This window comes from Sorex fumeus, unplaced genomic scaffold (assembly GCF_029834395.1).
Source record: "Sorex fumeus unplaced genomic scaffold, SorFum_2.1 ptg000115l, whole genome shotgun sequence".
NCBI classification, from domain to species: Eukaryota; Metazoa; Chordata; class Mammalia; order Eulipotyphla; family Soricidae; genus Sorex; species Sorex fumeus.
The window spans coordinates 6,730,897-6,744,861 of record NW_026606172.1 but is presented as its reverse complement, the minus strand read 5'-3'; the positions used below and the strand labels follow the sequence as shown (position 1 = coordinate 6,744,861).

The 13,965-nt window shown below is 37.8% G+C and overlaps 1 protein-coding gene and 1 pseudogene across 1 annotated transcript in view; both read left to right on the top strand.

Annotated features, from left to right (window-relative positions):
• CADM2 (cell adhesion molecule 2) overlaps window positions 1-13,965 on the top strand; it is a 356,137-nt gene that overhangs the window by 329,820 nt on the left and 12,352 nt on the right. The window lies entirely within an intron of this gene.
• LOC130043200 (uncharacterized) lies at window positions 11,767-11,873 on the top strand (annotated as a pseudogene).

Genomic DNA, 13,965 nt, shown 5'->3' with positions numbered 1-13,965 from the left:
TGGGTAATTTACCAAATTACTTTTCATCTTACTGGATGACGAAGATCAAAGTATTAACATTGTCAAATTCTCTCCTGATTTTCAGATAGCTGCAGCACTTCCTTCCTTATGATTATTTATAGACAGAGAGACAGAGACAGAGGCAGAGACAGAAAGAATTAGCTCTCTGTTACTTTAAAATCTCACAACAGAGCTCCCACAGTGATAAAACACATTTAAACTTAGTTAAATATTTCAGAGGTAAATATTTCAGTGGGGGTTAAAGCTTCCATTTATAAATAGGAATTATTATTTAGTCCACAAAAATTTCATCAGAAAAAAAGCCTATTGGGATCAGTGGCATAACTCAAATGGGGGAAGAAAATGCTCCAGCCAAGGTTTTCAATCCTTTCCACAGAAGTATCGAGTTCAACAAGCACTTTATCACCAGGCTGGACACCAAACCCTCAAATCAGTACTACAGGGTCAAGGATCATAGGGAGTGACCTCAGACACCTAGAACACCCTGGATAGATTTTAAAAATAAATAAATAATTAGAAAAATAAGATAAACTTAAAATCCTACTCCCTAAATTGTATGCAGGTATATTCTCGGCAGAGAAATAAACTAGAAGTGCTAAACATTTGATTGTGAAATCAACTCAGAGAACTGAGTTTAAAAATCATTTATGGTTTCTATATGTAAATGTTAGAATCCTAACTTTATGCTTATTTTTGTAAATCTAATTTCAGAAATTTTTAACCATAAAATGTTAAGCTAAAATTCTCATAATATTTCTATTAATTCTACATAAAATATCAATTCCAAATGGGTACAAAACATCTGTGTAAGGAACACAGTTTTTAAAGTAGTTCTTAGTATACATTTCAATATCAAATTTGTCCAAATTTATTCTACCCTTCTCTTGAATCATTTAATCTCTGTTGTTCTGTTTATTAATTTTTACTGGATGGTTCAGGAAAACTAACTTGGCTAGTTTTTTTGTGTAGCTTTTGTTCTCTTAACTAATTCTTTTATTTTCAGCTGTTTTTTAGTCTTCTATTTTGTAAAATTAAAATTTAGTTCTATTTCAATATTCATCAAGGTTTTCTTCAATTTGACTTTAACCTTAATTAGAAATTTTATAATATTTAATTAGCTAATTTATCTGAATTGATATTGATGTGTTGATAATGATCTTGTAGTCTGAAACATAGTGTTTAAATAGTTCTTAGGATTTTTTTATTAACTTTTAATTAAAAAACAAAAATGTTCCTTATTGTCAACCTCGCTAATTTAAAATTTTCAATTTTTACTTAAAGCTTTAGCTCTGAATACATTTTTAATATATAAAAGTATGGTTTTCATTTGGTAGAATGGTATTGAAATTTTATTTTTAAATAATTCCATAAAAGGATATTTTTTGGTAGATTTACAAATTTTTGTGCTTGGGTTTCAATTATACAATGATCAAGTACCCATCCCTCCACCGGTGCCCATTTTCCACCACCATGGATCCCAGTATCCCACCCCCATCCCCCCATCCCACCCTGCCTCTGTGGCAGGGCATTCCCTTTTGTTCTCTCTCTCCTTTTGGGTGTTGTGATCTGCAAAAGAGGCATTGAGTGGCAATCATGTTCAGTCCACAGTCTACTTTCAACATGTATCTACCCTCCTGGGAGGATCCTCCAAACATCCTTTATTTGGTGCTCCCTTCTCTATCTGAGCTGACCTTTCCCCTAGAGTGCCCACCTGGCCTCTAAGCCATGGAGTTATCCTCCTGGTACTGATCATGGCTATTCTTGGGTATTAATCTCCTATTTTGTTACTTTATGTCCCCCAGATAAATGCAATCTTTTTGAGTCTATCCCTCTCTTTCTGACTCATTTCGCTTATCATGATACTTTTCATGTGGTACCACTTATGTAAAATTCATGACTTCATCTTTTCTAACAGCTACATAGTACTGCATTGTGTAGATGTACCAAAGTTTCTTTAACCAGTCATCTCTTCTCAGGCACTCAGGTTTTTTCCAGATACTGGCTATTGTACAGAGTGCTGCAATGAACAAACAAGTGCAGATGTCACTTCGACCATACATCTTTGCCTCTCTAGGATATATTCCCAGGAGTGGTATTGCTGGGTCATATGGGAGCTCAATTTCTAATTTCTTGAGAATGGTCCATACTGTTTTCCAAAAGGGCTGAACCAGTCGGCTTTCCCACCAACAATGAAGGAGTGTCCCTTTCTCACCACATCCGCGCCAGTATCGGTTGCTTTTGTTCTTTTGGATGTGGGCCAGTCTCTGAGGTGTGAGATGGTATCTCATTGTGGTTTTGATCTGCATCTCCCTAATAATTAATGATGTAGAGCATTTTCTCATGTGCTTTTTTGCCATTTGGATTTCTTCTTTGAGAAAGTTTCTGTTCATTTCATTGCCCCATTTTTGATGGGGTTGGATGTTTTCTTCTTGTGGAGTTCAACCAGTACTTTATATATCCTTGATATCAACCCCTTGTCAGATGTGTATTCGGCAAATATCCTTTTCCATTCTGTAGACTGTCTTTGTATTTTGGTCACTGTTTCTTTGGAGGTGCAGAAGCTTCTTAGTTTAAGATAGTCCCATTTATCTATCTCTGTTTTCACTTGCTCGGACAGTGGTGTGACATCTTTGAAGATACCATTAGCTTCAACATCATGGAGGGTTTTGCCAACTTTGTCTTCAATGTACCTCCATAAAAGGATTTTAATTTCAATATTACCTATCAACTTATTTACAGGTGAAATCTCATATAAACTAATAATAATGTTTGTTTACTCTAAGTAGTACTACTTAATTTAAAACTGTAAATTTATAATTTGATCAATTTGATCTTAGACAGTTTAGGACTCTAGAGTTTGTACATATCACTTTCTATGGGACAAATATACTAGATCCTAAGTGATAGAAACTACCATTATTTATTTCAGAGATTAAGTATAAATTAGGATATCTATAAATTAAGATTTTAAATAAAACTATACTTAATGTCTATTTTATTTTCTTCTATCAGAAATTACTAACAATAAATATTACTAATTGCTATAATTTTCTCTTTAATATCTCTTAATGAGTAAATAACCTAATATTTAAAATGTTAAGCCCTAGAACTTATAAAATAATACTCTATTCTGAAATTGCTCATATCCTGAAACTGGGGTGTGAACTTCTCTTTTTTATTTGATTAATGCATCCCGTCTTTAAAGTCTTTAAGTCTTCCACCTTCCTCCTAGATTTGTGTAATACATTTCTTTCTGTGTTTTCTTGCATTTCACTCTGGTGTAGCCCACACCTATTCTGGGAATGTAATCTCTACAGGACTCTTCATCAAGGTTGCCTGGTTCCTTCTTTAGGACATGAATTTCTTTTTCTTTTTACCTTTCTTTCTCTTTCTTTCCAACACAGCATTCTCCTTAGAACTTAGTGTTCTCCTTCAATAAAACTACTTTAAAAGAAAGCTATAAATTTATAATATTCATTATATTTTCTACATTGTCAAGTAAAAGGGATTGTGAATATATTCTCTAATGTCTTGGAATTCACTTACACTAGTGTTCACAGGCTAACTGCAGCAAGTCATGAGTTAATGTTTGAGAATGCTTTAAAGATGCATGATATATTTGTCTGGGTAGTAATGCAGACTCAGCTAGCTGTAAAAATAAAACAACTTCAGACTGTACTTCATTTTTTTTATTTCTATAACAGTAGGAGAGAGATGAGAGAAAGGATATATAAGAGATTCCCACTGGGACTTAGCTATTTAAATTATGTATTATCTCTGCATTGTTCGGATGATACTTATCTAATACTCAATTTCAATCACTTGTTTTAGTTGCTAAAAATAGAAATCAAGGACAGACTTTTAGTTCTAACAGTTATGGAACAGAAATTTCAAAATTTGACCAATGATGTTAGAGCATTTAAAAATGTATTTGCCAGTAGGCATGTATGGTAGAAATCTTTATATCTATATCTTTATAATATAAATAATCCTAAAAATACATGTTACTTTACTTTATGGATGAGATGAATTGTAAAGGTTGAAGTACTTCTCTAATTGTATATGTATTATTTCAGAATATTCGTAAATAAGATCAAATAAATAAGAACAGTACTTTCTCTGAAAGTGCTAGTAATGTTTCTATAAATGTACAAAATCCTTTATATATGCAAATATGTGAAATGATGAACATTATTTTCAATTTAAACTTGTTGAGAACAAATTCTAAAGTAGAAAAAGGGGAGAAGTAGCTGGAAAGGCAGATCACATATCATCAGAGAGTTTATTGTGAAAGTAAAGATTATGTGCAAAAACAACCAAATATGTCTTTCTTTTACAAATAATAATCATTATCCAGTGCTCTTTCTTCAGTTCCTTCACTATGTATACATATCATATGATTCATATTTGTGTTACAAATAATTTTTTCTTGGTGGACTGGTGTACAGTTTATTCTTACAACTGATCAAGAATAAATGTCGGCATAGAGAATATTAAAGGCCCTCCCGTTGATTGTCGATTTGCTCGAGCGGGCCCAGTAACGTCTCCATTGGAGACTTTGTTGTTACTGTGTCTGACATATCGAATACTCTCGGCAGCTTGCCGGGCTCTCCGAGAGGGGCGGAGGAATCGAACTCGGGTCGGCCATGTTGGCCGCTTGTAAGGCGAATGCCCTACCGCTGTGCTATCGAATAAAAATAAACAAGAAAATGCAGACATGTAAACAAACTAAAAATCACTATCACTATCACTATCCTCCCATTGTTCATCAATTTGCTCGAGCGGGCCCAGTAACATTGTGAGACTTGTTAATGTGTTTAGCATATCGAATACGTCATGGGTAGCTCACCAGGCTTTGCCGTGTGGGCGAGATACTCTCAGTAGCTTGCCGGGCTCTCTGAGAGGGGCGGAGGAATCGAACTTGGGTAGGCCATGTTGGCTGCGTGCAAGGCAAACGCCCTATAGCTCAAACGCTCTATAGCTGTGCTACAATACTATTTTATGATATATCATTATTTCCCATTCAATTCCTTATACAATTGTATTATATCTAGATTTAAGCTTTTATAAAAAGTACTATTAACTGCGGGCTGGAGCAATAGCACAGTGGGTAGGGCGTCTGCCTTGCACGCAGCCAACATGGCCGACCCGAGTTCGATTCCTCCGCCCCTCTCGGAGAGCCCGGCAAGCTACCGAGAGTATTCGATATGCCAGGCACAGTAACAACAAAGTCTCCAATGGAGACGTTACTGGGCCCGCTCGAACTATTAACTGTAAATTTAATTTACAGCACTTCATAAACTTCTAATAAAGACATATTTCAGTATAAGCAAAAGCTACATTTAAGAATTCATTTTTTCCAAGGATGGAAGAACTCTGTTGTTGGGCTATGCCCCTCTGTACTCAGGACTTACTCCTAGTTCTGTGCCCCGGATTCACACCAGGCAATGTTTGTGGGCCATATGGAGTACCAGGGATTAAACTGGCATCAGCTGCATGCAGAGCAAGCATCTTAACCCTTGTACTATCTCTCCAGCCTGAGACCTTTTTTATTAATGAAAATAAAGAGAACCACTTACTAAAACTTGGGAAATTTAAGTGACTCTGCTCTGAATCAACTTTAAATCTGCTGTTTTGAAACCACCAAAAATCATAAATCTAGCAGATGCAGCCTAATTTCTTAACTGGAGGCAAGAATTTAGTCTTAGAGGAAAATCAAATCTCAGGAACCTTGGATTATTCAGGCATGAATCAGAGGCATTATTAACAATATTTTCCGAAGTATATAGTATAGTATCAAGTTAGAAGCATGAGGCTGACATGCTCCTTTTGGGAGAAGGTTCACACTTGTGTCCAGTGCTCAGAAGTCCTTTCTGGTTCAGTGCTTGAAGGTTGCTCACAGCAGTATTTGGGGAAACATGCAATGCCAGGATTCAAACTCAGGCCTCTTATATGCAGAACATGTAACTCAGTCCATCCTATCTCTCTGGCTCCATGCTTTATGTTCTATTAATGAAAATGCAACTTTCAGTTATTTTAGTTGGCTGAAATTTGATTTGCATATACTAGTATAATACTGTGGTTTAGGTGACATTAATTTAAAGATTTTTTTCCCAAACACAGGACAATTGTCAAGACTTATAAACTGAAAGTTTCAAAGCCAAAGACTCTTTTAGTGATTTGCTGTTAGTCAGCTCTGCTTTTACATTTCCATGCAAGTTCTATAAAGTTATCTATCTTGCAGATCTCTGCCTTGTATGGGCTGGACCTTAGTTTAATCCCCAGCACCTAATATGGTCCCCCAGGCACTTCCAGGAGTGATCCCTGAATGCAGAGCTAGGAGTAAGCCTTGAGTACCACTGAGTGTGGCAAACGCGCGTGCGCACACACACACAAACACACACACACACACACACACACACACACACTAACTGAAAATAGCATTGATTTTTATCCAATGAAAAATTCTTGCAATAAAATAGAAATAAGATATATTCACTGAGGGAAAATATTTTCTCAGATGTTTAGAGTTATCATAGTAAGATGAAGAAAATATTATAACCTGTCATTTTTAATTGCCACTAATATAAAACTGTTCAAAATATTCATTAAGTACATATACAGTAAGATTAAAGAGAAAATATCTACAGTCACAAGCAGTAAGAAAATTCTTTTGGAAGATATCAGATTAGAAAAACCAAATGCATTCATCAGAAGATAAACATGGGAAATAGAACTAAAGCAATATGTGAATTAGCAAAGTGATTACAAAATAAGAAAGAGGGAGTGACATATTGCAACATAAATTGAAGTGATTCTAGCAATACATAATTGGATTTTCCAGGAAACAAAATAGAAAAGAGAATGATAATTCATCAAAAGCAGAGTAGAAAAAAATCATAAAGTAAAACAAATGAACTAACTTAATTTTAATTTTAAAAGGTTGCATGCAAATGAAACAATATTCCAACAACAAACACATTACAAAATATATCTAGGTAAAATATCAAAATATAATGGAGGAAAACAAATAATTCTGATAGTAATCAAGCAGAAAAATCAAGTCACTCTAGGTAGAAGCAAAACCTGAATGATTTTCAATTTATTTGTGGGGCAGAAAGCAAAGCAAATAGTCAAAACATTGAAAGAATGCTCTAAAATGCTGTCCAAAAGATAAAAGCCAGGGTAGTGTTTATTTCCAATAAAAGTTTTAGATATGTAAAGGGTCAAGGAAGTTGTTAAAATAAAATTTACTTTGGTTAGCTGCATACTCCATATCATGTAGAGATATGTATTTTTACCATTAGATTTCAAATAGATAGGAACTGAGAAAGTGAATCTAGACTTTAAGAAATGTAGAGACCTTGGGACTGGAGCAATAGCACAGCGGGTAGAGTGTTTACCTTGCATGCCGCTGACCCGGATTTGACTCCGAGCATTTCGTATAGTCCCCTGAGCACTGCCAGGAGTAATTCCTGAGTGCAGAGCTAGGAGTAACCCCTGTGCATTGCCGGCTGTCACCCCCCCAAAAAAAAAAAAAAAAAAAGGAATGTAGAGACTGATTACTGTCAAAGAGGTTGTGACTAATCCGTTTGAATTCATGATGCATTTCTGAAATCACAAGATTCTAAATGACAGTTAAATTTTTGCTCATGATAAGTAACAGATGTAGTAGAAAAAATAAAATGATATTTATATAAGTTTTAATTTTAAAAATTTTAAGAAAACATCTTAAATACTATTTAATCTAGAAAGAAAATTAAGTAAGTTTTAAGGCCCTCCCGTTGATCATCGATTCGCTCGAGCGGGCCCAGTAACGTCTCCATTGGAGACTTTGTTGTTACTGTGTCTGGCATATCCAATACTCTCGGTAGCTTGCCGGGCTCTCCGAGAGGGGCGGAGGAATCGAACTCGGGTCGGCCATGTTGGCTGCGTGCAAGGCAGACGCCCTACCCGCTGTGCTATCGCTCCAGCCCAAGTAAGTAAGTAAGTTTTAAAGATAAGAATTAAGTATGATGAATATAATTTTGACAAATAATAGAATGTTCTGGAAAATTAGGTACAAAAAAGAAAAACAATCCAAATGAAAAGAAGTATCGATGCTGTAATATTTAATGAAATTTAAGAATATTTTAAAATATTAGGTAAAAGTTACAGTGTGTTAAAATATTTAGGTTAAAAATATTATTAACCGGCTGGAGCGATAGCACAGCAGGTAGGGTGTTTGCCTTGCATACAGCCAACATGGCCGACCCGAGTTCGATTCCTCTGCCCCTCTCGGAGAGCCCGGCAAGCTACCGAGAGTATTCGATATGCCAGACACAGTAACAACAAAGTCTCCAATGGAGACGTTACTGGACCCGCTCGAGCAAATCGATGATCAACGGGAGGGCCTTTACTTTTTACTTTAACCAAAATAGGTAGGCCCTACATAAGAAAACTACTCAGCTTTCTAATGTGGTGCTCAAGTACAGCAGAGAGGATGCTTACTTTGCAAGCCAAACTGGGATAGATCCCAGCCCATATAGTCCGTCAAGACCCCAGGGGTCTTGAGAACAGAGCCAGAAGTGACCCTTGAGAAATGCTGAATGTGGTCCCCAAACAAACAAACAAACAACAAAATTAATTTTTAAAAAGTTATAAAATGTCAGGGTCCTGAGCCATGGTATAGTAGGTAGGGTGTTTACCTTGCCTGTGGCCAACCCGGATTCAATTCCTAGCTTCCCATATGGTCCTCTGAACACGGCCAGGAATGATTCCTAAATGCAGAGCAAGGAGTAAACCCTGAGCATTGTCGCATGTGATGTAAAAACAATAACAACAAAAAGGACACTAATGATTAGGATCATTGTAGTATCACATTATTATGCATCATACATGAGTAAATTTTACCCATAAATTAGCATATTTCCACAAATATTTGTTTCTGTTTCTTAAAATATACTTCAATTTCTTCCAATGCAATAAAGTATTTTTTTTTCCCTTTTTTATTTTATTGCAGTCAGCCCAGCCGAGCCAGGTTCGATTCCTCCGCCCCTCTCGGAGAGCCTGGCAAGCTACCGAGAGTATTCAACATGCCAAACACAGTAACAAGAAGTCTCACAATGGAGACATTACTGGGCCCCCTCAAGCAAATTGAAGAACAACGGAAGGACAGTGTTTGTTTGTTTGTTAATTTTATTGAATCACTGTGAGAAAGTTACAAGCTTTCATGTTTGGGTTATAATCACACAATAATCAAACACCTATCCCTTCACCAGTACACATTCCCCACCACCAATCTCCCCAGTATACCCCCCTTTCCCACCCTCCCCCTGCCTCCATGGCAGACAATATTCCCCATACTCTCTCTCTACTTTTGGGCATTATGATTTGAAATACAGACACTGAGAGGTCATCATGTTCAGTCCATTACTTTCGGCACACATCTCCCATCCTGACTAAGTCTGTTTGAACATATAGATCCCTTACATGGAATAGATTAGAAAAATGTACTATTGAAAGATGTGCAATTTACGGAAAGTAATCAAAATAACAGAATTTCTAGAGCCAATGAGGTAACAGATAAAAATTAATATTTTTGTTTCATATCGCAGACTAAAACATATTTTATATTTATTAAAATATGATAATACGAGATGGTAAAATAAATCAATACGTTTATATCTCATCTTGAATAAAATCTTTATCAATAAATTAGATATCGTAACAGTGTTGCCAGTAGCTTGGTAAAATGAGAAGCAAAATATTTGGAGCCATAAAAGTGCTTCCACTTTTTCTGAGTGAGTATGTGTTCAAGAGAAAACATGGGCTCCTCTAGAATGGAGACAACAAGCAAAGATACAAATGAGATGTGTTCAAGAGAGAACACAGCTTGCAGAGCAAGCCTGGAATGGTATTCAGAAGGAACTTTGTGAGGAATGTCCATATTGTTTTCCCAAAAAAGGCTGGAGCAGTCAGCATTCCCACCAACAATGAATGAGAGTCCCTTTCTCCAGGCATTCATGCCAGCACTGGTTGTTGTTCTTTTTGAGGTCTACCAGTTTCTTTGGTGTAAGATGATAGCTCATTGTTGTTCTGATTTGCATCTTCTTAATGATTAGAAGTGCAGAGCTTTTTTTTTTTTCATGTGCTTTTTGGCCATTTGAATTTCTTTCTTGAGGAAGTTTCTGTTCATTTCCTCTTTCCATTTTTTGATGGGTTGGAGGCTTTTTTCTTGTAAAGTTCTACCAGTGTCTTCTATATCATGAATATTAAGCCTCTATCTGACAGATATTTGGTAAATATTACATGGGCTCTTTCTCTATTTTGGTTACTGTTTCTTTTGAGGTGCAGAAGCTTCTTAGTTTAATGTAACCCCATTTGCGTATATTTGTTTCCACTTGCTTGGTGAGTGATGTTTCATCCTTGAAGATGTCTTTAGTGTGAATATCATGGAGGGATGGGTACTCGATCATTGTATAACTGAAACATAATCATGAGTGTTTATAAGTCTGTAACTGCATCTCATGGTGATTTAATTTTAAAAAGAGAGAAAAAAACAAGAATAAGTTTAGATCTGTCTAATTAAATTACCCCAAAACCAAAAACAAAACAAAAAAAAGGAGCTTTTATAAAATTTTTTGAATGTTGATTTGTTTCCCCTACCCCCATCCCTGGAATTTTTGCTTACATAAAAGTCTATCTGGGGTGGCCTGGAGCGATAGCACAGCAGGTAGTGCGTTTGCCTTGCACACTGCAGACCTGGGTTCGATTCCCAGCATCCCATACGGTCTCCTGAGCACTGCCAGGAGTAATTCCTGAGTGCATAGCCAGGAGTAACCCCTGTGCAATGCTGGGTGTGACCCAAAAGGGAAAAAAAAACATTCTACCTGGACTTTTCAAAGGACAGCCTTGCACTGTTCACTGATGATCTCAGCAACTCATCCCTTGCGCTATTAGTGGTCCCTTTATAGTCTTTTCAACTGTTCTATAGCTTCTCCTTTTCTGAGGAGTCATCCTTCTCTGAGTGGTGCCATGAGCTTCTAAATCTGGGTGGTTTCTTTTCTTCAAAGAGCTCAGGTTTTGTGTTTCAAAGATACATGTTTTTCTCACACTTGGACTGCTTCAGTGCTAGAAAATCTCTCCTTACTTTTTATTATTAGTTCCCAAAAGTACATTCATGGCCCCCCTCTACCTGCAACAGAAGTTGATTGATTTGAATTTATGAAATTGCAAGATATCTATATCTGAAAATATCATGAATGAATAATTTAGAAATTGCTAAAGAGCAGGCTGTTTAAAACGAACAGAAAAACTGATATCACTTAAAAAATAGGCATTTGAAATTTAAGGTAAGGTAAGGTAAAGGTCCTCCCGTTGATCGTCGATTTGCTCGAGCGGGCCCAGTAACGTCTCCATTGGAGACTTTGTTGTTACTGTGTCTGGCATATCGAATACTCTCGGTAGCTTGCCGGGCTCTCCGAGAGGGGCGGAGGAATCGAACTCGGGTCGGCCATGTTGGCCGCGTGTAAGGCGAACGCCCTACCGCTGTGCTATCGCTCCAGCCCTCTTAAAGGCCCTCCCGTTGATCGTCGATTTGCTCGAGCGGGCCCAGTAACGTCTCCATTGGAGACTTTGTTGTTACTGTGTCTGGCACATCGAATACTCTCGGTAGCTTGCCGGGCTCTCCGAGAGGGGCGGAGGAATCGAACTCGGGTCGGCCATGTTGGCCGCTTGTAAGGCGAACACCCTACCCGCTGTGCTATCGCTTCTCGGCCTTTTGGCTAAGATCAAGTGTAGTATCTGTTCTTATCAGTTTAATATCTGATACGTCCTCTATTTGAAATTTAATGAATTAAATATGACTAAATGTAGAAATATTTTAACTATAGTTTAGTAAATGCAAAATATTTTAAAAAATTCCAGATCAGATGAACAGAAGTTTTCGTTGTAACTTCAGTCATTAGTGCTCTATAGAGACAAATAATCTCTTAAGAATAATTGACATTGAGTGAATCCAAAAAACGTTTCTGCAATGTAAGCTAGAACTATTAAAACTATTAAAAATGCTGGTACCTAAGAGATACCAGTGTGCTAGTGTGGTAGCTGACCTGGGTTCAATTCCTGGACACTCCAGATTCAATTCCAGTCCCCCAATCACTTTCAGGAGTAATTCTAAAGCACAAAGTGAAGAGAAAGCTCTGAGCACCTACTTGTGTAGTGCAAAAACAAAAAAAAAAAATATTAAAAAAATGTTTTTGTCCTGTGATTCTATAGCACCACTTCCAAGGGCTAAGCTTTAGGAAATAAAATAGGAAAAGAATATTTATGAAGAAGAGTGATTTCTCAGTTTCCAAAACAGTGATCAGTTATGAGAGACATTTGACAAATGAACTTTTCTGTATCTGGAAACAGGTTAAAGGGGGTACTTGAAATTTATATTTATGAAGATTCTAGAAAGGAATAGGTATGGAACTGCAAGTTTAATCTTTAGAGGCACTATAAGTTTAATATTTTCTGATTATTAAGTTTTGGACTGGAGTAATAGCACAATGGGTAGGGTGTTTGCCTTGCATGCAGCCGACCTGGGGTTTGATTCCTCTGCCCCCCTCAGAGACTCCAGCAAGCTATGGAGAGTATCCTGCCCACACAACAGAATCTGGCAAGCTCCCCGTAATGTATTCGATATGCCAAACACAGTAACAAGTCTCACAGTGGAGATGTTACTGGTGCCTGCTCAAGCAAATTGATGAGCAACAGAGGACAGTGCTACAGTGCTATTAAGTTTTACATTGAATACCATAAATTAAGACAAATATAAGAAATAAGCATGGATTTCTGGTGAAGATGGTGGCAGTGCAGTGGCAAGTGCTGGAGCTGGCAGAAGGATGAGAACTCTCAGCACTCTGAACAGCCAATGGGGTTACAAAATTTATGCATGTGGATGCCCTTTGGATAATCTGTCTCAGAGAGAGCACAGTTAAAGGAAAATAACCGTGGAGCCGTTTAGAACTCAGAGTGGGTCTCATGAGGATCGTAGTGGCGTGGCTGCAGCTCTCGGGGCTATGGATAGCAGCACTGTTAATGGGTATGAATACGGCTCTTTGGATACAACTCAGCACCATTACAGAGCGTGGGTCCCGGAGTTAAGGGGTTGCATGCATTCCTACCATGAGGCCACAGCAATTTGCCATCAGGGTGGCAGCACTGCCATTTCATCCCCAGACCAGCATGCACTGCCCGCAGCATACTATGGAGGAAAACTTCCCTGAGCACCAACTGTCTAGAAACCCAGGATGGCGGTGTGTGCCCCCTGGTCAGGATTTGCTGGACAGGTTGCTGCAGCCTGCTCAGAGTGTTTGGGCTGTGAACAGCCGCAGTCCTGGTCCCTGGCCTGGTCCCTGCTTGGGCCACTGCTGCAGTTGTCACTGGGAGCCAGGGGACACAGCACCACCAGCAGATAAACCTGAACACACAGGACAAGTGTATTGGAAATCTGATGGTGCCTTCAGGCTTCCTGAGACCTCAAAACTGCGCTTATACCTTTAGCCAAACTCCAACAACTAAAGATCAAGTTTCCTGAGAAATTAAGCAACCGAAAGTTAATTAAGAAGGAGCCATGTCCATAAACCACATCTAGCTCAGCCATACAAGCTTAATTATCAGTTTTGCTTTAGAGACCCATACATAAATCTCAAAATAGACCAAATGTCATAGTTAATCTCAGACCTGCACTATGCTGAACAGATTGGACTATTGAGGCAAAGTTATGGGGGAGAAGGGCAGATAAGCTAATTGCCCACTCAAACAAAGCCCAGGCTGTCACTTGCTCCCACAATCCAAAATCTCTTACATGACCCCAAACAGAGGCCACTGTCTCACGATGGACCTCATGAAATAGTAACCTGTTGAAAATTTGGGTATGCAGGTATGTCAGAACTGCTACCACTCCCCATTTCTCTG